The sequence below is a fragment of the Sorex araneus genome, chromosome 1 (assembly GCF_027595985.1).
Source record: "Sorex araneus isolate mSorAra2 chromosome 1, mSorAra2.pri, whole genome shotgun sequence".
Classification (NCBI taxonomy): Eukaryota; Metazoa; Chordata; class Mammalia; order Eulipotyphla; family Soricidae; genus Sorex; species Sorex araneus.
In genome coordinates, this window is record NC_073302.1 from 243,587,067 (window position 1) to 243,614,207 (window position 27,141).

A 27,141-nucleotide genomic window follows, 5' to 3' on the forward strand; every position below is an offset into this window, starting at 1 on the left:
GCTCCTCGGTGCTAGCTGAAGGCCCGGGCGCGGCGGCCCACGGCTACACACCGAGCGGCGCGCGGGGATGGACGCGAGCTCCGGCTTGGAGGTCTCGGCTCCCTGGGGGACGTTCAGGAACCGAGCGAAGACCGAGAAGGGGACATGCTCGGCACTGGGGTCTCCGCCGAAATGGGTGGCGCACGCACTTCTCCCTGCCCTGCGAATTAAATTCCCAGGGCGCAGGGCGCCGCGCTCGCCGCTCGCTCCTGGGGAGCCGCCACGGCGCTTCTCTGCGGGCCGCTGCGCTCCCCCGTGCGCACCGCAGCCCGAGCCGGGGCCACGCTCGGCGACCCCCGGTCTGAACCTACGCGCGCCTGCTGTCCCGCGCACCGCGCAGTGGCCGGTCTGACCGCGACAGCAGGTTTTAGCCCTGCAGCCAGGCCTCCAGGTGAGGTACGCTAGACCCCTGGCACCCCGGGCTTAAGAGACTGCTTAGAAGACGCCAGAAGAGGGAGGCAACGGTAGGCGAAAATTCGGCGCGCACGCACTCCCAGGCTGAGCCACGCCTCTCCTGAGACGCGGGGACCAGGGCCGGAATGAGCCACCGTGGAAGGGCCCGTAGGAAGCACTGCCTCACACATGACGCTGCCTCCTTTTTCATTACTATGAACACACGCAAATAAATGCCACACTTTCCAGAATCAAGCTGCCTGCTACTTATACTGAATGGCAGAAGAAGTTTGAAAAAGGAAGTTTGGGTACACGTGTGCCCCGTCGTTTAAAACTGAATAAACTCCAACTAGAATTAACTCAAAGCGCCACCCTCTGCATGCAGGAGGCCCAGGGTTCCATCCCAGGCACTGTTTCTCAGGCCACCCCTGGGAGATGGTCATGTCCACCATGCCACCCCACCTCCTAAATCCAGGAGTACTGAGCACCACCAGGTCCCCAAACCAAAAATAAAACTGATTACAATCTTATAATCCTTATAATAAAGACCAGATCAAACTAAACAACCAACTGGCTGAGAGCTGACATCTCCCTAGCAGAGTTTATAGCAGCCCTGATCACAGCACACGGGTGTGCCCACCACACTCGCTGATCCCCCTAACAAGGACTCCCAGGCTCAGAACCCCCTCTGCCTTCCAGCTTCCCTGCACACATCACAAGTGCCTGGATCCTGGGGACACTGTGTCCCCCAGGAAGGAGCTGGCTCAAAGGGGGCAGATCTGGGAAGCATTTGCTGATTGAAGGCAAGCTAGGGATATTTTTGAAATTTGCCTATGCAGAAGACTGCTCTGCTCTCCCACTTAAGCACTCTGTCTTCCCTCCACGGCACTTCTCATCCTTACCTGACATTATTTATAGTCTGTCTGCCCATGGCCAAGATAGAAGCCCCAGGCTGCAGGGGCATGCTCGTTCCCTGCAGTGACCTCAGCATCCAGAACAGTGCCTGGCACATGGTGGACACTCCTATTTTCTGGCTGATTAAGTCATTTTTACTCAAGACTTATAAAAGGTGGTTTTCAGTTCTCGAGGCAGCAGAGCAAGCACGGTCGGCTCAGACCTCATAGAGTGGTCTGGGTTGAGACAGCTCTTCCGAGGACTAAGTTCCCTTGGTGGCCAATTCTCCCACTGCACAAAATCCCCATTGAGCAAGCTTGTATAGTGGTCTTATTTCTAAACCCAAGGCCACAAATCTTGACTTGTTTTAGCTTAGCCTACAGTTTCTGAGTGATACTAACAGGCTGTCACAGTTGAGTTAGTTCAATGCTTCTAGGAAGATTTAAAAAAAAAAATCTTCCCATGCCTAGATCAGTAATACCAGAGCTTCAGCCAGTTTAGGACCAAGCACCAAAGAGCACGGCAGAGAGTGCTAAGGAGCCTCAAGGACCAGCAGCCTTATGGCAGGGACTTGGTTGAAACAGAGCTTCAGAGCTGAGGAGAAGGTCAGGAGTTAAGTCGCTTACTGAAAATGGTTGTCTCTGATTGGAATCTCCCACACCACCTGGAGTGACCCCTGAGCACAAACCATAATCAAACAAAAATAAATGAAACCGAGTTCCAGGACAGTTTTACACAATGAGGAAACTTTCTATTATGAAAGTGGAGATACTCTGATGGCAAGAAGCAATATAAGACAAAGCTCGTATGGCAAAATCTTGGAGAGGGGGCAGGTTAAAAAGAAAAAAACAACTCTTAAGGACCACACTGGGAAGGAGCAGAGAGGAAGTGTTTCAAAGCTAAGCTGCAAGACTAAGGAAATGGCTCAAACAGCAGAGTATGTGCTGGGCACTAGCAAGAGTTTTGTTTTGTCCCAGTCCCACCTAACATCCCAGCATGGCCACCCGACTCCTGTGGCTATGTCCCCAATTTAAAAAAATAGCTTGTGGTCAAATGGTGGGGACCAAAATGCCAGGCAAGAAGCTTTAATGTCATCTGGTAGGTCACATGAATCAGAAGGCTTGTAAGCAGATGAGAAGAACATTTGTCAGTGATATTTGGAAAGGAGCAGAACAAGGGGAGAATCTATAGATTAGAGAATTAATTAGACAGTCCAGCAGCAAGTTGACAAAAGTATGAGTCAAGTGAAAAATGAGCACAATCATGGACTTGAGAAACATCTCAAAAAAAAATTCCACATGCCTTTTGTTATGGATGACAGCAGCATTTGGTTAAATGGGATTTGAAGAAGAGAACACTTGAGCAATAAAATGCAAGTTCCCTGGAAAATGGAATGGAGACAAGCTATTCCAGACAAGGATTTCAGTTCTGGATTAATAAATCATGTAGGGGGAAAAATACTGCCACAAATAACAATGGTGGCTAGGGCTGGAGCATAGCACAACAGGTAGGGCATTTGCCTTGCATGTAGGCCAACCTGGGTTCGATTCCCAACATCCCATATGGTCCCCCAAGTACCACCAGGAGTAACCCCTGTGCATTGCTGGGTGTGACCCAAAAACCAAAAAAAAAAAAGGTGGCAAAACAAAATGAACTAATGAGTCCTGGTACCTTAGGTCAGCTCATCCCCCTGTATCATGAGCTCGAGATTTTATTCCAGGCATAAATAGCAACAGTTTCTCCCTGCACCCCTTCAAAGACTCAGATAATTTTCTTCTACCTCAGTAGCCTCATCTTGACCCAACCTTGCTTTGGAGACAAACATCACTATTTTCAAAAATAAAATGTATTAAACTGGATTGCCTAAGAGAAACACTACACCATCTAAAGCCAAGTACAGAATGGATACCAAGGTTTCAAATTCAAACTCAGGAGAGGAAACAGAAGTTAATGCATTTTGAAAATACCACCAAAGACAGAGAGAGAGAGAGAGAGAGAGAGAGAGAGAGAGAGAGAGAGAGAGAGAGAACACATATACTTCAACACCCCCTACCCCACCAATTGTGGAGTCAGCTAAGAGTGGGAGTTTAGTAAATAAGTACCTATGGACAAAGGAACCAAAGTCCAAAGGAAAAATTAAACAGAGACTGGGCAAATGGACAAACACCAGGTTTAGACGCTGTAGAACAGCTGCAGATATCTGCCCGGCCAAGGCCTGGAGAGCAGGGACTTGTCCTGTTCACGACTGCTCTCCTGCCGTCCAGAATAACACCTGACTCGGTGGAGGTATTAATAAAACATCAAATGGATCAGAGAAAGGCCCGTAAATGCCCACAGGCCCGCCAGCACTGTGCGATTCCCGCGCCTGCCACTAGGTGGTGTCTCTCTTCTGAGACACCCCTGCCCTCGGCAATCTGGGCTCTGCTTGGGGTTCCAGATGCCCAAAGGCACCCCAGGTCTCTGAAGGGACATCTTCTACAACCCGGTGGTGAGGAAGCAGAGGCTTCTTTTGTGGTAAAGAGGTTACCTCGAGCAAAATGTTTTCCTCTTCCTTAATCTTGCTCTCTACTTGTTCATAGGAACATTTCATTGATTTTTATTTTTTATTTTTTGAGGGCAGGGGAGGCACTCAACCTTATTCCTGGAAGAACTCAGGGATCACTCCTGGTGGGCTCAAGGACATATGGGGTGTTGGGGAGCAAATCTGAGTAAGCAGAGTCAAGGCAAGCAATATTGTTCCAGCCCTAAAAATCTTTCATTGTGAAAAGTTTGGGTTTTTTGTTTTGTTTTGTTTTTCCTTGTCTTTCCACTTGCCTGAGGAGATGCTCTCTTGTCAGGACTGTTTAACAGATCCAATTAAATCTTTGGCTTTTTTAAAGAGGTGAAGTGGAGCAGAGGGACCAGGTGAATGACCACACACACGCACACACACACACACACACACACACACACACACACTCAAATGCTGCTGACCTACAGCAACTGAGTGGAGGTTTGGATCACAGAGACACACGGGTAGCAGCTCTCCAGCTCCCACCGCCCACAGGCCTTGGCCCTTTGGGGGATCCGACTACCTGGTCATTCCTGTGCCACTCACTGCATTCATGTGATGGGGAGAGCAGCTTCCTTTCAGTATAGGACCCAAGTTCCACATTTCACCTGATTCAATGCATCAAGTGACCATAAGGTGGTAGATGCTGTTGGGAACCATGCCAGACCTCCCTCTAGCAGTGGAGAAGGAAGAAATTTGTTAGCCCCTCATTTCTCATCACTAAATAAATTTCACGGAGATAGTTTGGGGAAAGAGAGAGGAAAATCACCCCAAGCAGGTTTTTGAAATGTGTTCCGTTTCTAATGCATAGTTCTATAGCAATACAATAGCGAGATAAATGAAATTGACAGCTGTAGAACTTAAGGAAGCAAGTATTTGCATAAGCTTATATTGCAAATATAAGAAGGCCCAGAGAGCTAAGAAATGAGCTGGGGCAGAAGATTCAGCCTACTGCTATGTGACCTGGGTGAGGTCCTGAAGTGGTAGATCTGACACCACCACCCGCCCCACCCCCGGCATCATCCACAGGCCTAGTGAAATTCCCAGGCAATTCACTTTGTGAAGTCTGATGCCGCAGCAAAGTAACAAAATGAGTGATCTGTGGCCATACACAATCATAAGCCTGTGAGCAACCGAGAGTGAGCAGACCACCAAGCACTTGAACACCTTGGACAATAAATTGTGTTGCCCCCACTGTGGCAACTACAACAATAGAGAAGGGGAGTGGGGAGGTGAGGAGAGAAACTTCGGACAAAGAATTAAACAAAGACAATAAGTTACCATATCTGTTGAATTTTGACCAAGCCTATGATTGACTTAGCAGAGACACAAAATTCTTCACTCTAAATTGAACTGTTTTCCACAATTCCAATAAAATTGTTCAAAACTCAAAGGGGAAAAACAGCTTGTCTTATCTAATCCATTTTCATTACAAAAGAAATCTCACTAATTCACAGCAATAAAAATGTTCTGGTCTTCCCAAGGCCGACACTTATGACACTTCTACAGCACCACTGTAACTAGCTTTGAGGGCCCCAAATAGTGGAGAATCTTAGCCACTGAACTGTAGAGAAAAGCCTTGTATTTTCTCTAGACTTCCAGCAGGGGGAAAGAGGGAAGGAGTCCCTTACCCCAAGGAATTTTCCAAGTGACAGAAGTCTTTGTTATTCATGGTGGGTCACTGGCACAATAGCTGATGAGATGACTTTCAAGAGGTCCTACACAGTTTCCGAATGGGAGCTGTCAATGCTAAAACCAACAAACCAGCCAGTGATTCAAGCTTAGGGTTTGAGGCAGGTGATAGCAGCCTGACCAGAAGAGAGAAGGGAAAGGAGACCAAGCTCAATGAAGTAGCCAAAGATGCAATTATTAATGACAATATGATGAAATCCAAGTAAAAACTCTAGACGCTAAGGCTTGGGTGAGATTCCCAGCCAGTGATCGGACATCAGTGTGCCAAAAATATAACAATGTGCTAAGGACACAATAGCTTTATGTTTGAAACCCCCTATCTTGCACAGCATATCTCGCCATTTGTTTGGACTTGATTTATATTGACAAAGATCAAACTGCAGTCATAACATCAATGTTTTCCTAAGCTCTCTGAGTTGTTCTAGCTGAACCTGGAAGTTGTAGCTGAGGTCTGACATGAGGATGGTATTATGGAGAATTCAGCCTTTAACCTGCAAAATCTGAGCATCTAGAGACAGAGTCCCCTGCTATGGGAAAGTACAGCGTTTCTGTGAAATCTTTGATAAGTCAAAAGTGGTATAAAGCTAAGAAGCCATTTCTATTAGTTTATTTGGAAATGATGGGATGGCATCTTTGAGGGCCATTTCCAGTGGTGTTCAATGCAGTGCCAGTAACTCAGGTTACTGAATACAAAACCTGTGTCCCAGCCTCATCTCCCCCATTCCTGGAGATGTTTTTGAGAATATCCAAATCCCCCTCAAACCTACCAAATCATAAATAACATGGAAAGCCTAAGATTCAACTAACATAGTAAAAACAGGAATGTTGTGACAAATTCTCAGTCTGTATAAAACAGTTCCTGGGAGGGAGCTTAGCGGGGCAACTTTCAATACTCTGGGTACTTGAGGCTCCTGAACAGTTGCTATAAAACCAATGCTGGACCCTTCATTTTTTTCCTTTTGTGGCAAGAGCAAAATTTTTCTTCAGCTTTCTTTGGTTAAAAAGGTACACCCGTGGACCTTTAAAAAAAGATCTAACTGGAATTTTTTGAAAAGCAGGGGATACCTGCATTTACTATTAAAACGTCAATGTTGACATTACTCTGAACTCTAAAATGACATAGCCAAAGGGGGAATTTTATTAACAACCAAAAGATCATACTAGGTCAATTGAAAAATAGAAGAAAAAGCCAGATCTGCAGAAACATGAATCCAACTCGCCTTCCACTAGAACATGCTGCCTCTATGAGCTCATATCTGAGTCTTGGTTTCTTCATCTGCAAAACAGAAATCAATGAAATAAATCAAGAGTTGGCAAACACTTTCTATAAAGAGTCAGATAATAAATATTTTAGACTTCGTTGGGGCTATAGGTGGCCACTGTCTCTTTTCCTATTAACACAAAGTCTTTTCAGTTATAAAACCCAGGGCCCAGGATGCTCAGTGGCAGAGCATCAGCTTTGCAGGCACGAGGCTAAATCCTGATCCTGGTATAAGCACCATCCTAGGGGGGCAGTTTTACCCCAGGAACACTGCCTTGCGGATCCCTGATGCCACAATACAAGTGCATGATTTCCAACACACCACAACCAAGAGTGTGCAAGTATGCACAAGCACACAAGCAATTCCCAGCAGGCACTCCCTATACATAAAAACTTTTAAACCTATTTATGTCATCCAGCCCATACTAACAAAGATATCTCAGCATCCTTCAGAACACATACAAAGCAGTTCAGTGGCCAAGGAAGCACTCAAGATATTATTATTTTCCCTGATCAGGGAAACACAATGAAAACACTGTGAAAATGCAAGGTATGATCACTCTAACCTTGGCAGATGCCATTTGGGGTCTCCTCTAATGTCCCAGGGTTTAAACCACACCTCTCCAAGTAATGGTATATGTGATCTATTTTATTCAAGAATTAAAGAAAATAAACACACAAGGAAGTGGCACTGAGGGCTCAAGGGTTGGAATCACTGTAAATACAAACTGGTCTCTTTTTTCTTCGGGATAGGGGAAAACAGGAAAGAGGTAAGAGGTCAACGGTATTTTTTGCTTAAAATATTGCTGAATACAGAATTCATTCCCGTAGTTGAGTATATCCAGTGTAAAGATGATGTGGTAGGTAGTGGGAGGCAAAGAGCACACAGACTAAGGCAAAAAAGATTATACATATGTAGAGTGAATAGAAACAAGAGAAATCAGTGGACAGTCAGTCTCTCCTAGATGCACGAATACCAGGGCAATTTCATTAAGGACGCATTACAACTAGGCTCAATATCCAGCACAGAACAAAAACAAACAAACAAAACAGTGTTCCAGGAAAAACAGGGGCAAGCAAAGACACATGCCAGCAATACTTTATTTACAACCTGGTTGGCTCCAACAGGTGGGAGAAAGGTGAGCCACAGTAACTTGAAGCTTTTTTTTCCACTTAGAGCAGCCTTACTAATTGGCCTTCTATTCCTCTGTTCCTCAAAACCCACATCTGCACCTCATATATGTTCAAAATCATTACATAAGTAAAAATAAATGTGTTTTTAAGAAAAGATAAATGTTTTTGTTCTGTTTTGTTTTTTGGGTTTTTTTTTTTGTTTTTTGTTTTTGCTTTTTGTTGCGGGGGTGTATATTTCCTTGGTTTTTCCTCTTCTACTTCTCTAAAGAAAAAAAATTTAATGAGGATATCATAGTTTACACCAGTATTGAAGTCACTGTTTTATAGTAGAGCTGCCACACCAATCACGCCACCAGCATGTAAAGAGCTCCATCACTGCCCCACGGACCCTTCTGCCTCTCCCTCAGCCTCTCAGTTTCCAGTGATAATGAGCCTGTCTCAGGGTTTGTCCCCATCAGGAACAAAAGAAGGGCTCAGAGACCTAGGCCCTACGCAAACAGGATGAGAATGCTATTAGGGTATCCCAAAGAGGAATCAAAAGAGCTATGCTGGGAATATCATGTCTCACTCAAGTGAGAGAAGGAATCCGGAGTTCTGACCTCAGTCGACAGTCAAAAATCAGGGATGCTGTCTCGTTTGCCAAGGCATCAAAAATAAGATGGGCCGGTCATGTAATGCGATTCAGAAACAACTGCTGGACTAGAGCTGTTACCGACTGGATTCCACGGGACGTCAGAAGACCTTGTGGCCACCCACCAACTAGATTGTCAGATTTCTTCGTCAAATCTCTGAATGAACGATTTGAAGCTCTTCCTGTTCCTGGAACAAGCAGATATCATTGGGCTGCACTAGCTCTCGACAGGGACAAATGGAGACGTTACTGGAGCCCGCTTGAGCAAATCGAAGATCAACGGGACCACAAGTGATACGAGTGATTTTCCTTTCATCTTCCAACTCCTCTTCACTCAGTTTGACTTCCCTCTATTTCAAACAAGTTGCAGCAAACTATGCATTGCATCTTTCTTCATAGCTAACTGGTAGTGGAGTACACACACACACACACACACACACACACACACACACACACAATTTCTTTATCAATGAGGTGTTTCCAGATCTTGGCTATTGCCAATAATGCAGTGATGGACACAGATGTGTCTATGTCCTTTCAGATGAATGTTTTTGTATTCTTGGGGTAGGCGCTCAAGATTTCTATGTTGTATGGAAGTTCTATTTTAAATGTTTTGTGAAGTCTCCAAACTGTTTTTCAAGAAGACTGTGTCATTTAGATTTCTATTTCCCTGATAATCAGTGAGGATGAACATTGAGAAACTGTCTGTTCATCTCTCTCCATTTCTTATGGGGTTGGGTTTTATTTGTTTGTTTGTTTTTGTGGAACTTTGAGAGTATTTTACATATCTTGAATATTACCCTTTTTTCTAATGTGTGACATGCATGTATTTTCTCCCAATCCCTGGATTATATTTTAGGGCTCATTTCTTTCATAGTGTAAGAGCTTTTTTTTGTTTGATATAGTTTCATATATTTATTTCTGCTTTTGTTTTCTTTGTCAAAGAGGTTTCGCTTTTTAAATTTTGTTTTTATTAAAGCGCTGTGATTTACAAAGTTATTCCCAGTTGAGTATTTGACCCACAGTATTGCAGCAAAGATCCCACTACTAGTGTCAACTTCCCTCCACCAATGTTCCCAGGTTCCCTCCTACATCTCCCCTCCACCTCCAGCCAGCCCTGTGGACAGGCAACCAAGCTCAGTTGTTAAAGTTTGGGTCTCTTGATTTCAGTGTTGTTGACTCTATAGTTTGGATATTTTGCTCTATCATTCCTTAACACCACCTTTGAACCTTAATCCTTTTATCTGGCCTTGATTGCTATTCATTTGTCTCTTCTCTACCCCCACCCAGTTACTTTCCTTCTCCCTATTTTCTGGGGCCATGGTTGAACTGGGAACCCCCCATTTGCAGTCCCTTATCCAGTTATTCCAAATATCATATATAAATGATACCCTCCCACATTTATCTTTCTTCTTCTGGCTTACTTCAAAGAGTTGTATACCTAAAGACTCTTCTGAGGTTAAGATCCTAGAGAGACCTGCCCATATTTTCCTCAATGATTTTATAAAAACAAGTTTTATCTCAAGGTCCTTAACCCATTTTGAATTAACCTTCTTTGTGTACAGTACAATTAGAATTATCTAATTTTATTTTTCTTTCGTATGTTTACCCAGTTTTTTTAGCAACATTTGCTGAGGAGGCTTTCCTTCCACTTTTGTTATAAATTAACTTCCCATACATCTGATGGTTTACCTCTAGGATCTTAATTTGATATGCTGATCTGAATAGAATCTTTGTTCCAGTACCATGCAGTTTTGATTACTACAGCTTTGTAGTACATATAGCTTAAAGTCTGGGAATACTGTGCCTCTCACCTTCTTTCTCAGAATTGCTTTGGCTATTGGGAGTTTTATGGTTTTATATGATTTTTAAATGTATTTTATCGATCTTCTGGAAGAATCTCATGGGAATTTGAGAGGTGTTGCACTGTATCTGTAAATTATTTTGGGTGAGATGGTCATGTTACTGATGTTGATTTTACTGATGCTCAAGGATTCTTACAATCCATTGAAAGAATCCACGAAATATGTTTGCATTTCCTGTGTTCTTTTATTTCTTTCAGAAGTACTTTCACTATATAGTCCTTTTACCTCCTTTGCTACATTAATTCCAGTTTACTCGAAGCTTTTTGATATGAATGTAAATCATATAGATTGTTGTTTACAAGTAAGAATGCAACAGATTTCTGAGCATTGATTTTGTAGCCCACTGCTTTACTCTATAGGTTTAGTGTTTCTTGAGTTTTTTATGGGTTTTCTGTGTACAAATCAGGTCTTCTGGGTTTTCTATGTACAATATCAGGTCATCCTCAAATAGTGATAGTACGACTTAGGAAGAATAAAGAATTCATAAAAAGAACCATAGAACAAACACACACACAACGTGTTTAAACATTCAATTTTCAAATATTTCATTTCAAATATTAATTTTTCTATATGGACTGGGTTAAAATACAAGGCCAGGTCATTCTCTGTAGCAATTCTCTTTGATGCTAGGATCATCTCCATCACTCCTGAGACCTCAAAAATGGGCATATAATTAGGACATCAGGTTTAATTTTCCATTGCTGATTCAACCAGCATGTATTGAAACTGTTAGTATTATTAAAAGTAAAGCGTTCTTGGGCTGGAGTGATTGTACAGCAGGTAGGGCATTTGCCTTGCACACAGCCGACCCGGGTTCGATTCCCAGCATCCCATATGGTCCCCCGAGCACCACCAGGGGTAATTCCTGAGCACAGAGTTAGGAGGAACCCCTAAGCATCGCTGGGTGTGACTCAAAAAGAAAAAAAAAGTGAAGTGTTCTTTAAATTTCTAGTTTTCCTGTCCTACCTGTTTTGAAGAGTGATAACACCTTAGTCATTTGGAATCACCATGTCTGGTATCAGCCAGTCCACCTCTCTAGGCCATTAGTGGTCCAGCCCTCCACTAGAGTGGTCTTCTCTCTGCTCCTCAAAAGACACCAGCTTTCCCTTTCCTTCCACCTAGAATTTTATTCCCCTAGTCATTGTTGTATTTACTCTGCCTTATCACACAGACGTCAGCATAAATAATATGCCTTGAATACAAACTCACTGACCACTGCGCCTAAAGAATTCTCCTTCTCTGTTATCTCCCAACACTGATACTATTTTTCCCCATACTTCATTATATATGTCTGTTCATTTTCTGCCACTGAATGCCTGGTAGCAGCTCCATGAGAACAGAACCTTACTCAGCTCATCACCTCTATGAAATAGTGACCTGCACATAGAAGGCATTCATGTGAACCAAATAAACAAGGTCACGTTCTGTCTTGTGGGCAAATAAAAATGTATCTTCTGAATCAGAGATATAATACAGGTAAGGCGTTTTCTCTGCACATGTCTGATCTGATTTGAGCACTAGCACCCCATAAGTTCCTCCAGTTCCCCCAAGTATACCAAGACTGGCCCCTGAGCACAGAGTCAGGAGTAAGCCCTAAGCACCACCAGATGTGGCCCCCCAGAAAAACAAAAAAGGGGGGTGGACAGATAGTACAGCCTTGCATGTGGCTGGCCTGGGTTTCATCCCTGGGTTGCATTCCATATGGCCCCCTGAGCACTGCCAAGAGTGATTCCTAAGTGCAGAGCCAGGAGTAACCCATGAGCATCGTAAAGTTTCCCAGCCCCTGAAAACAAGAAAAATGTAACTCACTACACTTTATTTATTTTTACTGTTTCACTAAGTTTAGGACTTTATTTTTGACAGTTTATTTGCTTCTCCCAGCCGCCATATTCCACAGATCAGTGAAACCAGTAATTTTCTTTCATTTCCTTACTTATTTCACCTACTGTAATCACTCAAATTCCATCAGTTTTGTCCCAATAAGCACAATGTTGTTATTTTTAATAGTAAAGAAGTATTCTACTGAGGATCATTGTATCACTGTCATCCCGTTGCTCATAGATTTGCTCGAGCGGGCACCAGTAACATCTCCATTGTGAGACTTGTTGTTACTGTTTTTGGCATATCAAATATGCCACAGGTAGCTTGCCAGGCTCTGCCGTGCGGGCAGGCAAGATATTCTCGGTAGCTTGCTGGGCTGTCTGAGAGAGACAGAGGAATTGAACCTGGGTCGGCTACTGAGGATATATACCACAATTTCTTTTTTTTTCTTTTTTCTTTTTTTTAATTTTTATTAGTAAATCACCGTGAGGTACAGTTACAAACTTATGAACTTTCATGTTTGCATTTCATTTGTATCAGTCCACCAGTGCCCATTCTCCCCCACCAATGTTCCCAGTATTCCTCCCACCATCCCTACCCCAATCTCCACCACCCCACCCTGCCTCTGCAGCAGGGCATTTCCTTTTGTTCTCTCTCCTGTTGCATGCTGTATTTTGCAATAGAGGTATGTACCACAATTTCTTTATCCTGTCATCTGTTGATGGATATTAAGTTGCTTCCTTATGTTGACTATTGTGAAAAGTGCTGCTATTAATACAGAGTTTCAAATGCTTTTGAATTAGTGCTTTTATGTCCTTCGGATAAATGCCTTGGAGAGGTATTACTAGAACATATGCAGTTTCCATTTTCTCTCTCCTTTTTAGGCTTGACAACTGTGATTATCTTTTCTTTAAGGGTGAGGTGACCCACCTGGCAGTACTTCAGATCTCTCCCTTTGATGCTTGGGGGAACTTGAGGTACCAAAGAACAGACTGGGTTCAGCCATCCACAAGACCACCTTAACCCCTGTACTATCTCTCCTGCCCTTTTCTTTAATTTTTAATGAGACTTCCCCTTCCTTTCCATTTGCTGTTATTTCAGCGCCCAGAGCCACACCCTTGAGTGTAGTGTTTACAGATAGGGTTTGGGTGCTTATCCGGGTCATCAGCACACTTAGTTGCTCCGTGACTTTTTGCCTGGGGTAGCACATGTTGTACCATAGGGGCTAGCCCTGGCATTAGGGAATTACACTGGACAGTGGAGGACAGTGCCTGGCTGTGGCTTCATGCATGTGAAATAAGTCAGCACTCTATTACTATGCCACATCTCCTTTTCATCATTTTTATGTTCTTTATTTTTTTCTTTTTGGGTCACACCCGGCGATGCACAGGGGTTACTCCTGGCTCATGCACTGAGGAATTACTTTTGGTGGTGCTTGGGGGACCATATGGGATGCTGGAAATCAAACCTGGGTCGGCTGCGTGCAAGGCAAACACCCTACCTGCTGTGCTATCGCTCCAGCCCCTCATTTTTCTGTTCTTAATGTATCTCCATATTGTTTTCTCTTTCTCTCTTTCTTTACTTTTATTTGGGGAGAGGGAAGCTGGCACCCAGTTATGCTCAGTGCTTACTCCTAGCTCTGTTTTCAGGAATCACTCCTGGTGGTGCTCAGGTAACCATACATAGTGCCAGGGGCCAAACTCAGATACGCTACGTACAAGGCAAGTGTCCTAATACCCTGCATCATCTCTCTGTCCCTCTCCATATTGTTTTCTATGTAAGTCAGACCACCTCATATTCCCACCAACAATGTACGAGGGTTCATTTTTCTACACATCCTTTCCAACACTTGTTTTTGTTGGGGGGAGGAGGGGAGGGGCGGAGGGGTGGCGGAGTGGAGGGAGTGGATATCCCAATGGGTCATTGCAAAGGCTAATCAGTCATTGCAAAGGCCCAAGGATACAGTGCTGCTCAGATCCTGCAGTCTGAAATTACTTGGGCTGCCTCAGCAGTGCTTGGGAGCCTCTAGAGCTGCACCAGGTTAGCCTGGGGGAACCCTGTGGTGCTGGGAATCATAGAGCTATCAATGGCCTGCAAGGCATCCCCTTAACCCCAACACTTTCTCTCTGACCTGCCGTTTTTTATACAGGCCCTTCTCTTGGTTATGGGGTGATATCTCACTGTGGTTTCGCATTTGCCTAGTAAGAAGTGGTGTTGCTCCTATTCTCTCATGTATCCGTAGGTCATCTGTAAGTCTCTTTTGCAGAAGTGTCCATTCAAGACTTTTGCTCATTATATTTTTTGGCTTAATTCGTTTATATCAAGAAACTTTTGGGTGGGCAGGCAGGTGGTTGATAAGACGCTGTGGATCAAACCCAGATACTCATAGATGCAAAGCATGTGTTCCACTGCTGAGCTGCATCCCCTAGGTATATGCAACTTAATAAGTTTGATCTACAACTAATCTGACCCACCACCTAAGGCACCACTGTTAGCAAACTTGGGAAAAAAAATACAGAAACGTTGGCTTTGTCAATGCTAAGCCCAATTTTGTCACTTAAATGTTTACGTGAGTGATAATAAATCTCCAATAAAGATGCTCTGCCTCCCAGATAACTGCATCCTTTTCTTGCTTCTTTCCTTAAAGATAGTTCTAGGTAAATACTGGGCAAGGGTGGGGCATGAAGAAGATTGTTGGGCACAAATGCATCTCACGTTCTCTAGTTACTTTGTTGGCATTTATGGCCTGGCAGCACTGGTTCTGGCTTGGCTTTACTAGTGGGAGTTTTTCTTGACTGGATGGTCCTATCTCACATGGGACACCTCCTGTGAAGACCTCAGAACCTGCCATTTATACCACATGTGACCTCTGGATGGTCGAGTGGCTTCCGTATAAGCACCTAGACCCCCAGGAAAAACATGAGTAGGCAATTCAGGAAAATGCAATCTCCTTCTATCTCTTGTATTCTATCTCGTCCCACAAATCCCTTTATTTTGACTAGGAAAACATGCCCCAGGAGACATTTGGGACCATTCTTATCAGATTTTTTCCACTCTCCCGCCTTCACTCTACTACCTAGATATCAAAGTACTGGGAAGCTTTTTAAGGTACACACAAGATAACTCTCTCCTTCTGGACTCCAAACTGCCCTTTAAAACTCCACCAAAATCTCTCATTTTCAACAGAGAAGACTGAGGGCAAAATTCCCTAAGTTCTATTGTAAAGATGACAGATAAAACAAATGCTCCACAGAGTCACCTGATGAGCAAAAGCATGGATTGCCTATTCCTGCTATTTTTGGAAGGCACAAGGTGAAGACCTTGAGATATTTCTCGTTGAATTTCTTTTATTCTTTTCCAAGAAGGAAGCTCTGAGTACACAGAAGTCAAATGCCATATGCAAGAGTAAGTTGTACCATTACCTCAACAATCAGCCCAACTCTTGGCCATGTTTCATACAAAGTTGTGTTTGGTTATTACCAATGAACATACAAAATATCTAATGCCCTTTATTTTCATTTACAATCTCAATGGAACATAAAAATTATACACCAAAGTACTGTTGTGCTAGTACAGTAGATAGGGCACTTGTTTTGCACATTACTGACCCGGGTTTGATCCCCGGCACCCCAGTGGTCCCCCAAGCCCCCATCAGGAGTAACCCCTGAACACAGAGCCAGAAGTAAACCATAGGCTTTGGACCAGTGTGGCCCAAAAACATGTTTTAAAAGTTGTGCACCAATTTGAACAGCAAGGAGGCCAGTTAACCAAACTTCTATTCCAAATTCTACTAGAAAATAAGCGATTCAGATGTGATAACTTTTCCTGACATTCGTGTTGGTCTGGCATTTTGTGTATTATGTTTTTTTTTTCCCTCCTCAGAAATAGAAGTGAGAAAGTTACAAATATAGAAAAAGCTTTCAAAGGAAGAGTGATGCCAAGAAGATAGAGATGAAATTGTTTGAATGCCAGTATGCTCCACCAGTTCAGTGTTGCAAAATCAACAGTGCCATGCACTGGAAGGGTGAGGGTCAGGAGTAAAATAAACACACACACACACACACACACACACACACACACACACCTATCTTCTGCTGGGGCTTGTACCTTGCCACATCCTTTATTTCTCACACAAATAATTACCATAAAAATAACGTGGAGAGCAAGCTCCTTTGGAGAGTATAAAAATGTGGAGAGGCAGGCTTCCAACTATGGAGCAATCTTCCTGCCTCATGAGTGGGGGGAGACGGCAGCTGGAATGGAGAGGGGATCACTAAGAAAATGACGGTTGGAAGGATCAGTCGGAATGGGAGATGTGTGCTGAAAGTAGATATAGGACCAAAAGTGATGACCAGAGAGAGTATGGGGAAAGTTTTCTGCCAGGGAGATGGGGGAGGATGGTATAGGGAAATATACTGGGGAGATCGGTGGTGGGTAATGTGCACTGGTGGAGAGGATGGGTGTATGATTATTGTAACTCAAACATGAAAGCTTGTATGTGTATCTCATGGTGATTCAATAAAATAACTTTTTTTTAAAATGTGGAGAGAGTAATGAAGCAACAAGCTCAAGCATGCATAAATGGAACTGTCTGAAGTTAGATATTTGTGCAAAAGTCATTTACATGAACTGTCTAATAATTTAGAGGAAGGGGTCATGGTGTTTCCCCAAATAGTAAATATTTGTTGGCTAACTGAACCTTTTATTATAATTATGCTTGAGTCAATTTTTTTCTTAAATAAAAGTATACTGTTACTCCCATTTTTTAAAAAATTCACCAAATTCAAAGTTCAAAGATTGCATGATAGCAGTGGGTGGAACAGGAGCAGATAAAAAGACTACGTGCTTAAACTGGGGAAAGCAAACTCCCTTATCAGAGAGTCAACTGTTAGAACACTAAGGATTAGTGCAATATTCTTAATTATTATATTTTATTGTCATTTAGGTATGATTGTAACAATAAAGTGTATGGTATTGATGTATAAAGTTACTGCACATCATGACCTGTAAAGTATCCAAAACCCTTAGCCATAGTCTCTAGCCCCATCTTCATTTCCTCCACATCCCTCTGCTTGGTAATCAGCTTTGTAATCCAAGGCCAAGGATTTTTCCTTATTCAGTACTGTCTATTCTCTTGTTCTGTTTCTTTATACCACAGATGAATGAAATCATCTGATATCTGTTCTTCTCTCTCTGATTTATTTTACATTTTATTTAATAAAATTCTCACCACCCGTTTTGTCCAAGTTTGCAGCAAGATTTCATCCTTTCTTATAACTGCATAATATTCCATTATGTAGATATGTCATAAATTCTTTATCCACTCGTCTGTCATTGGACATTTGAGTTTATTCCATACCCTGGCTGTTGTGTTAGTTGTTTTAATGAACATAGGTATACATATATCTCTTTGAGTGAATGCTTTTGTGCTTTATAGTTAAAGGCCATGAGTGAAATTTCTGGGCCATATGGTATTTGTAGTCTTCCTGTTTTGAGACATATCCATACTGTTTTCCATAGAGGATGACTTTCCCACTTACAGTGAATGAGGGTTCCCGTTTTACTATGTCTCTGCCAATACTGGTTTTTTCCATCTTTTTTGTTAAATGCCATTCTCACTGATGTGGATGATATTTTTATTGTTTTGATTTTCACTTACCTAATTATAAGTGAGATGAGCAGTTTTTCAAATGCCCACTGGTATTAGCATGTCTTCTTTAAGGAAGTGTCTGTTCAATGCCTCTTCCCATTTTGGGATAGGTCATTAGGTTTTTGTTGTTGTTGTTGTTTTAATTTTTTATTAGAGAATCACTGCGATGTACAGTTACAAACTATGAACTTTTACGTTTACATTTCACTCATACAGTGATTGTTAAGCTGTATGAGTGCTTTCTAGATCTTAAATAATACCCTTTTATCTTATGCACTATGTGAAAATATTCCCTTCCATTCAGCAGGTATCTTTTTATTCTTTCCATGCAAAGCTTCCTGTTTTGATATAGTCCCATTTGTTTGCTTTTGTTTTTTATTATCTTTCCCTCTGAAATCAGATCATTTAAGACACCTCTGAGGATCATATCCTGGAATGTTTGCTTATGTTTTCCTTGATATATATTGTAAATAAGGGTTTACTTTAGAGACAGTAAGATTGGAACATGACTAAGAGGGAATGCCCAAGAGATGGCAATACATCTCGGACCAATGGAAGCAAGGTTGGACCTGGGAAACACTTGATGAAAGTTCAGGACCAGAAGCAACAGGGTCTTTTTCACCTCAGATATGCACTCAGGCCCAAGACATGTCCTCAGTTAACCCACCTCATTAACAGCTCATTACAAGAGGATTAGTCCTGTGGCATTGCTCTCCACCCCTAAGCATTATGGGCTTTTCTGTATGGATTATGGGGCGTCATGTGCACAAGTGTAGTTTTATCAACCTACAACTGTCAATCATCTTCCTAAATCCCACCTCTATGTGACGTTGAGACCTAATCCACCCTCTGCTTAGGCATATCTGGGTCAACTGCCTTTGGTGGTTGACCCACTCACCTTCAGAGCGCTCTGCACTTAAATAAGCAGTCTTGCTCTGTATGTGTGTGACCCTCAGTGCTTTGCTAATTGTAAACAAGAACCAATAACTTCTCATGACCCAACAAGTCCACCAAAGTACTTTGTGATGATACCTATGACACATCTATCTGGGAACATGCAGATAGATGGGAACACATCTATCTTTGTGGGAACACAAAGAAGTTAGTTTGTCAGGTAACCAGGTTAAGGTCGACGGGAAGCAATTTATTTACCCAAAGTTTATAACATTCCATTTACAAAGCACACAAATTAAAGCCTTCTTCTTGCCTACACAGAACTTGTAGTGTTTTGGGTCAATAGATCAGTGAAAGTAACCAATAGAATCTAGTAAGTGAAATGATTCCTCCCCACAGACTGTCTTCTGGTAAATTCTCTGGCTGCAAATAATTCATCTTGCACATAAAGTGACGGTTCTCTGTCCTCATAGAGGTCTCCCCTCATCACACACGTTGGGTTAGAGTGAAGTTGGGTTACTTCACTCAATCTCAAGGAACAGGACAGTCAGGCATAACCAGGCAGACTCATTCCAGGGCACACAATCTGCACAACTGCCTGCAGCAGCTTGTGTGTGCATTTATATAGTGTACCTATTCTCAATATGTGTATATGCCACAGATATGTTTCTGCACTCTGTGCCAGCTTGTGTGTGCATTTATATAGTGTACCTATTCTCAATATGTGTATATGCCACAGATATGTTTCTGCACTCTGTGCCAGCTTGTGTGTGCATTTATATAGTGTACCTATTCTCAATATGTGTATATGCCACAGATATGTTTCTGCACTCTGTGCCAGCTTGTGTGTGCATTTATATAGTGTACCTATTCTCAATATGTGTATATGCCACAGATATGTTTCTGCACTCTGTGCCAGGCTGTCCTTTCTAGGGCACCCCAGAGGGGGACAGGTGAGTCCCTCTGCCTGCCCCAACAGCTGAAAACCTCCAGAACTCAATCACCGCCATGCTCACGGCCTATCTCCACAGGCTAAGGATGAGCATGAGAATGAATCTGCTGAAAAACTCAAGTATGCAGGTTTTGTGACAGAACTCTCCAGGCTCTCATAGAGCTAACAATGGGGGACCTCCTCCATTTCCCTGTGCTTCTCAGAGCCTGGTGATCACACCCCAAACTGCTTCTGGCACCATATAATCTCATTAGTGGCCATGATCCAGAGATTCATAAATAAATCTCAGAAGAGAAAGAGAGCAACATGCCACAGAGATGCCCCCGCACCCCAAAGTCACCATCCGGTAAAAAATTTAACTCTAGGTGTATCACCCTATTTAAAATTTTAAAATCCCTGGAGTGCGCAAACACATTTTCAGCCACGCAACATCTCATACTCTGCCCCACTGTGTACCAAGCATAGCATACCACATTTAATGGAGTGTAATGTAGAAGGCAACCGACCTATTAGCACACAAAGAGCAATTTATGACAACATGTTAGTAATCTCTTGTACCAGGGCTTAATGGCTCCACAATGGGGTACAACACTTCAGACACATTTCTCTAAGAAAAATTTTTTGGATAATTTTTAGCAGATTATTCGTAACGAGCAATACAAAATAACTTATTTAGTACATGCTTTGGGGGCAGGTTTAGGTAATATTGAGAAAATTTGAAATAATGGTGGTGGGATGGTGTAATGGTATTGGGATTGGTTTTTAAATAGTGAATATAATAAATTATTGTGAACAACTTTTAAAAAATAAAATAAAAGTATGTGTATTTCTGACAATAAAGGTCTCCAACTGGAAAAGCATGGTCCACTATTTAATAATCTAGTCCCAGAATTTACAGGAGGGAAAGAAAAGACAAAAAGGATTAGGAGTTTGTGTCAACTAAGAGAAAGGTGAGGAATTCCATCTGGGAAAGAAAGGGAGGAGTACAGCAATTCCACTTGTAGGACATATACCCCTAAGACAAAAAAAAAGTTCAAAAGGACATAGACACACAGTTATTCACTGCAGCACTTAGTACAATAGCTAAGATATGGAATTAAGATAGGTGTCCAACAGCAGATGAATGGATTATGAAGATAAAGTATGTATACACAATGGAATACATCTTCAAGGAACAACAAGATCATGTAATTTGCTGGAACCTGTTTGGAAACAGAAGGTATCATGATGAGTGTGACATAAGTCAGAAAAAGGACAAGCATAGGATGATCTCACTTAACCATGGTATATACAATAATTGCAAAAGGAAATGTAATATAATAAAGGTTGAGGGGGAGGGACACAGAGTGCAGTCTTTACCCCAGAGTACAAGGAGGAGAAGGACAGAGAAGAAGGAAATCAAGGGGGAAAGAAATAATATGAGAAAGAGGAGTTATAGAGGAGAAAGGGTCAGGGGCCTTGGGAATAATGGTGATGTGGGAGAATGGTATAGCTATATATCTAAACCAACAATACTGAAAACATGAGATATAAACTACAACCACCACTCTTTGATATGTGCCTGTCAAAGTGCCAGAGGAGGGTCCAGAGAGTTAGCACAGTGGGGCACTTGCATTGCAAGTGGTCAACCCAGGTTCAATCGCCATTATCCCATAGCACTGCAATGTAGCACTAGAGCACTGTTCCCATTGTTCATTGATTTGCTCGAGCAGGCACCAGTATTGTCTCCATTGTGAGACTTGTTGTTACTGTTTTTGGCATATTGACGTGAAAAGCAAACACCCTACCCACTGTGCTATCACTCTAGTCCAGTATCCCATACTGTCCATAAACACCAGCAGGAGTAACCCTTAAGTGCTGATGGGTGTGGCACCCAAACAAACAAACAGAAAGGGAAGGGGAAGGATGGAACATGGGAACACAGGTGGAAGAAGTTGACACTAGTGGTGAGATTGTCGTTGGAACATTGTATGCCTAAACTCAGCTATCAATAACTATAAATCTTAGTTCTTTAATTATTTTTTAATTTTTAAAGAAAGGGAGGGATGTAGTTTTGTTTGGGTGAAGATCTCCTGCTGTAGTTGAAATGAGCTTCCAGCACATCAGTGTCTCCCAAAGCAGGTGATCATCTTTCAGCGAGAACTAGGATTTGTTGGAAGAATTTGGTAGGAAGAAGCACTAGGTGCAAATAAAATAACATATTCTCTGCTTAGTGAAGGCAAAGTTCCAGGGAACCATTGAGTATATTTCAAAGGGGGAGGTAGGCCAAGTAAATTTGAGAACTAACCTCTGGTCTAAAGGATCAGCCCGAAGGAGAACATGTCCCACCCTCCATCAAAGTCCCAGGCAATCATGCCCTGAGACCAGCCATCATGCAGCTGCTCTCTCAGGCCCTCCCTCCTCCCTGCCTTTTCAGACTTGCTCTGCTTCCCTCACACCCAGACCAGAGCACAGTACAGCCAACAGCTCCTTGTTCTGCTTCCTGATAACACTGTCTCTGAAAACAGGAGCAAATACCAGGGAATGGAAAGACACCTTCCACAAAGATAGGCCAACAGGTGAAATGATACAGTGGTAAACGCGTGTGCAGCATTGCCCAGAACTACTGAGAAAAGCTGGGTCAGAGAAACACAGCAGATATGGTGCTCAAACAGGACCTGGTGCACAGAGGAGCAGCATCTGTCTGAGAAACCAGGCAAAGGAATTCATAGAGTCTGGTAGTTGACTGGTGGCAAGTGGCAGAAAGAGGAAAAATAGAAACTTTGCAGTGTCGAATACTCTTCTTTGACCTATGAAATTTTGATCACCGAAGTAATAAATTACCCTCCTGAGTGAAACGGATTTCACACCAAAGGATTATGAAACTGAAAAAGTTACTTGTAACTGAGCGTCTAATTCCCTGAAGAGAAGGGCATTTGAGGTCTAAATATGATAAAAGCACACATACTGTTCTGAACAAGAGTTCACCACTGCAATTGACCCTTGAACAATACAATTTTGAACTGCCTTGGGATGCTTAGACATAATTTTCCCCCTATTCATAGCAAAGTCTCATTCTAAATGGGAAAACATTAGTTAAATTTGGAGGAAATCGAAAATTATTACTTAGATCTCCAGCTGTACCAGGAATCAGAACCCCTAACTCCTTGTGTTGTTCAAGGGCCCATATCACTGACAAATGGACTCGGTATTACAGAAACCTGTCAGAACCATTCCAAGCTCTCAGTGATGTCAGAGAGGCCATCCTGAATGACAGCTACATTTCTGTGGCACGCTCCATTCTGCACACCTTTGCTAATGCACAGGCATCAAGGGTGGTCACAACTAGTGAGCCTATATGGTTTTCAGAGCTTCAAGTCAGTAATTTTTTCCTCAACAGTCCTATAGCAGGATGGGTGATTTAAGGACAGGGAACACCAGTCAAGGAACTTCAAACCTTCAGGACTTAGAGCTTTTTTTTTGGAATGAATTCCGATCAAACAAAGACAAAATGGATTTACTTCTAAATGTAACAGGTCAAACATTTGAAAAGACAATCTTTATGTGTGATGTTCCTAAGATTAGTGTAACTCTTAAAATTCTTCACATAGCCAGAGAGATAGTTAAAAGGGCTGTAATGCCTTTAAGAAAATTCACAGGGGCTGAAGAGAGTACAGTAGGTAGGGAGCTTGCTTTACATGTTGTTGAGCTGGGTTCTATCCCCAGCAACACATATGGTCCTCTGAGACTGCCAGGAGTGATCCCTGAGTACAAAGACAGGAGTCACCCTGGGTACCCCTGGATGTGGCCCAAACAGCCCCCCAAAATTAAATAAACAAAACCACTTATTATGAAGGCTATAGAAGGTTTTGTGGGACCAGAAGCAACAGGTAGGGCACTTGTCTTGCATGGGCTCACCAAGTTCCATCCATAGCACTCCATAAAGTCCCCTAAGCCCAGCAGGAGTGATCCATGAGAGCAGAATCAATAAACCCTGTGCATTGCCAGGTGTGGCTCAAATACAAAGAAACAAACAAATAAAGGCTTTATTAGGTTCAAATATCTCTCTGTTGACTCCTTCTCTTACTGTTCCAACTCTCAAAGCTGAAACTGAGGGGCTGGAGCAATAGGACAGCGGGTAGGACGTTTACCTCGCAAGTGGCCGACCTGGGTTCGATTTCCAGCATCTCATATGGTCCCGGAGCACTTCCCGGGGTAATTCCCAAGTGCAGAGCCAGGAGTAACCCCTGTGCATCGCCGGGTGTGACCCCGCTGCCCCACAAAAAAAAAATAAGCTGAGACTGAATCCCTTGCCAGTTCCTGAAGAACAGAGGAACTGCCAAAGTGTTATCCTCTGCACTTTGATAGACGCAGTTTCTACCCATTTCTGAGTAAGGATAACTCTCTGCAATTCTTCAAAACGCCACTGAAGCAGCCCCTTTTCCATCTGCCTCAGGGAAGTCAGGCAGCCCATCTTGTAACACCTCTCTCCTATGTGGAGTCACCCTTAGTTTGCAACGAGGTATCAGTCCGTGTCCCACATATGCACACATATTTCCCCAGTAGGAAAGCAGGCACCTGCCACCAGGATATCTGTTCCAGTCGCAGGAGAAGTCAGTCAGGATACCTGAAGACCCACACTACCCAGTGCTCTCGGTAGCTAGATAGCATGTGGTATGGGTCAGGTGAGGGGATCTGGAGAAAGGCTGAAGGAATCTCAAAGAGTGCTTAGCAACTAACTGCCCACAGTGTGATGCCAACCCTGACATAGGACAGTGAGGACCCCCGCTGAATCTCTACTTCTCTCCATGAGATCTCTTGCTTGTGGAAACCAGAGGATGCAAACACAGGGCAGCTGTAAGTAAGCTCTGAGTGAGCTTTATCCAGCTCATGATCTCACATGACTTGAACCATTCAAAAATCGTGTCCATATGATTCAGACCACATGACTGCTCACATTTACCAAAGTAATCTTCAGATAAGACCAAGGAGGTCAGATTTCTTAGATTCCAAGCAATCCCCAGTCATTCAGAGGGTGAATAGAGACACTAGGAGAATAGAGAACTCTAAGAGTTTGTAGAGACACACAATTCGGGCATCCGGTGGTCTTCCTCCCTGGGACTCCCACTTCCTGCAGGGAAGCCTGTGATTCCACTTTCTTAAGTAAATACTCACTTTGAACACTGTGCTCTCCATGAAATCTTGCTTGGGGAGACACAGGAACCAAGGGACCAGAGCTATGTGTGACAATTTTAACAATAGCTCACCCATCCATGAGGCCCACCTGTCATGTTTCATTTCTATAGTATTATTTCCCCCTAAGCTTTCTTTTTTTCATATGTACTATTAACTTCTCAAAAGACTCCATCCTTCGTAAAAGGTTCGGAATTCTAATAAATAAGCAACACAGAACTCCCACATCTTCCACCTGATAAAAACTCTAAAGGAACATCAATCAATAAACTTTGAACTCTGGTGCTTAGAATGGGAGGGTTCCTCATCAAAGTTCTCTGGATCTACCTGGCTCTGTGAGCTGGGGAAGAAGCAAGTCTCAGGACTTTTGGACACTGTGTCTCAGAGCAGAGCTTAGATGGCTCCAAGCATCACCCTGAGTACAGCATCTAGAGGAAAACTCTGTGGTATCTGGTAATGCCTTTCTACCACTAATGACTCATCATCTGACAAGGATTTTGGCATCTGTGCTTTATATTTGAAGATTCACAATAAAAATAAATACTAACATTTGTTGTAACGTTCATTCTTCACTACACCAACAAGAAGGAATTCAGAAAAGCCACCAGTCATAAAGCCAACAAACACACTTAATTTCTATTCTCCTCCATTCTCAAAAGGTGCCTCTTTTCTGGACTCTTTTTCATTCAAAACTACTGCCTCCTCTAGCTCTTCCTCCTCTTACTAAAACACTTACAGAACATTTAAAAGTTCTGTTGGGTCAAAGAATAGCTCAGTGGTGGTTGGAGCTGTGTTTTTCATGTATGATGCCTTCCATTTGATCCTGGAACCAAATTTTGTAACTGTATCTCATGGTGATTCACTTAAAAAGTAAGTAAACAAAAAAATTTTAAAATTTTAAAACTCACCTTCTGCTGTATTGCCCACCATAGTTCTTCCCTTTGGTCATTATCAGTTCCTGCTTTACTGTTCTTAGAGGGGTTACAACACTTGCAAATATCATATATTTATCTTTTTACTTATATATCTCCACTGCAGTGTTAGCTGCTTAACTGTTTTTTATTTTCTGTTCTCCCTCTGGTAACCAATATTTGCTTGATACTTGCCTTTTGAATAACCCAATGAATGAATCTGCTTTAACAAGTCTTCTCTGCTTTAACAATCCACTCAATTTAGTAGATAATGTTTATTAATATATTCATAACATATATTAATATTAATTTGATATAAGCAGATGTTCTACACATCATCACTTATTATAACCATATAAATACATTTGTGTTTTTAAGAGTCTAACTTTCCCAATTTCCTCAAATTCATGACACTTTACCTATAATCTAAAACTTTATGAGCATTTATTTATTTTATTTTTTGTTTTTGTTTTTTATTTCTTTTTTTTATAGTGAATCACCGTGAGGTACAGTTACAGACTTACAACTTTTTGTGCTTGTGTTTCAGTCATACAATACTTGAGTACCCATCCCTCCACCAGTGCCCATTCTCCACCACCGATGATCCCAGTATCCCTTCCACCCTCCATCCCACCCCCTCTACTCCACCCCATTTATGTGGCAGGGCATTCCCTTTTGTTCTCTCTCTCCTTTTGGGTGTTGTGGTTTTCAATAGAAGTATTGAGTGGCCATCCTGTTTGATCTATAGTCTACTTTCAGTGCATATCTCCCATCCCCAGCAGGTCCTCGAACCACACTTTACCTGGTGTTCCCTTCTCTATCCGAGCTGCCTTTTCCTCCATCATGTGAGGCCAGCTTCCAAGCTGTGGAGCCAACTTCCTGATACTTATCTCTACTATTCTTGAGTGATAGTCTCCCATTCTGTTACTTTATATTCCACAGATGAGTGCAAGCTTTCTATGTAAGTCTCAAACTCTACTACAAAGTGGTAACAATTAAAACAGCATGGTACTGGAACAAAGGCAGAGCCACAAATCAATGGAACAGGGTGAAATATCCCTACACACAATCCCAAATGTATGAACATCTAATCTTTGATAAGGGAGCAAGAAATGTGAAGTGGAGCAAGGAAAGCCTCTTTAACAAATGATGCTGGCATAACTGGACAACCACATGCAAAAAAATGGGTTTAGACCTCGACCTAATACCATGCACAAAAATCAGATCAAAATGGATTAAAGACCTCAACATCAGACCAGAATCCATAAGGTCCACTGAAGA

The 27,141-nt window shown here is 42.5% G+C and overlaps 1 protein-coding gene across 2 annotated transcripts in view; it reads right to left on the reverse strand.

The window, feature by feature from the left end:
- Positions 1 to 27,141, reverse strand: part of ATP8A2 (ATPase phospholipid transporting 8A2) — a 651,431-nt gene that overhangs the window by 543,313 nt on the left and 80,977 nt on the right. The window lies entirely within an intron of this gene.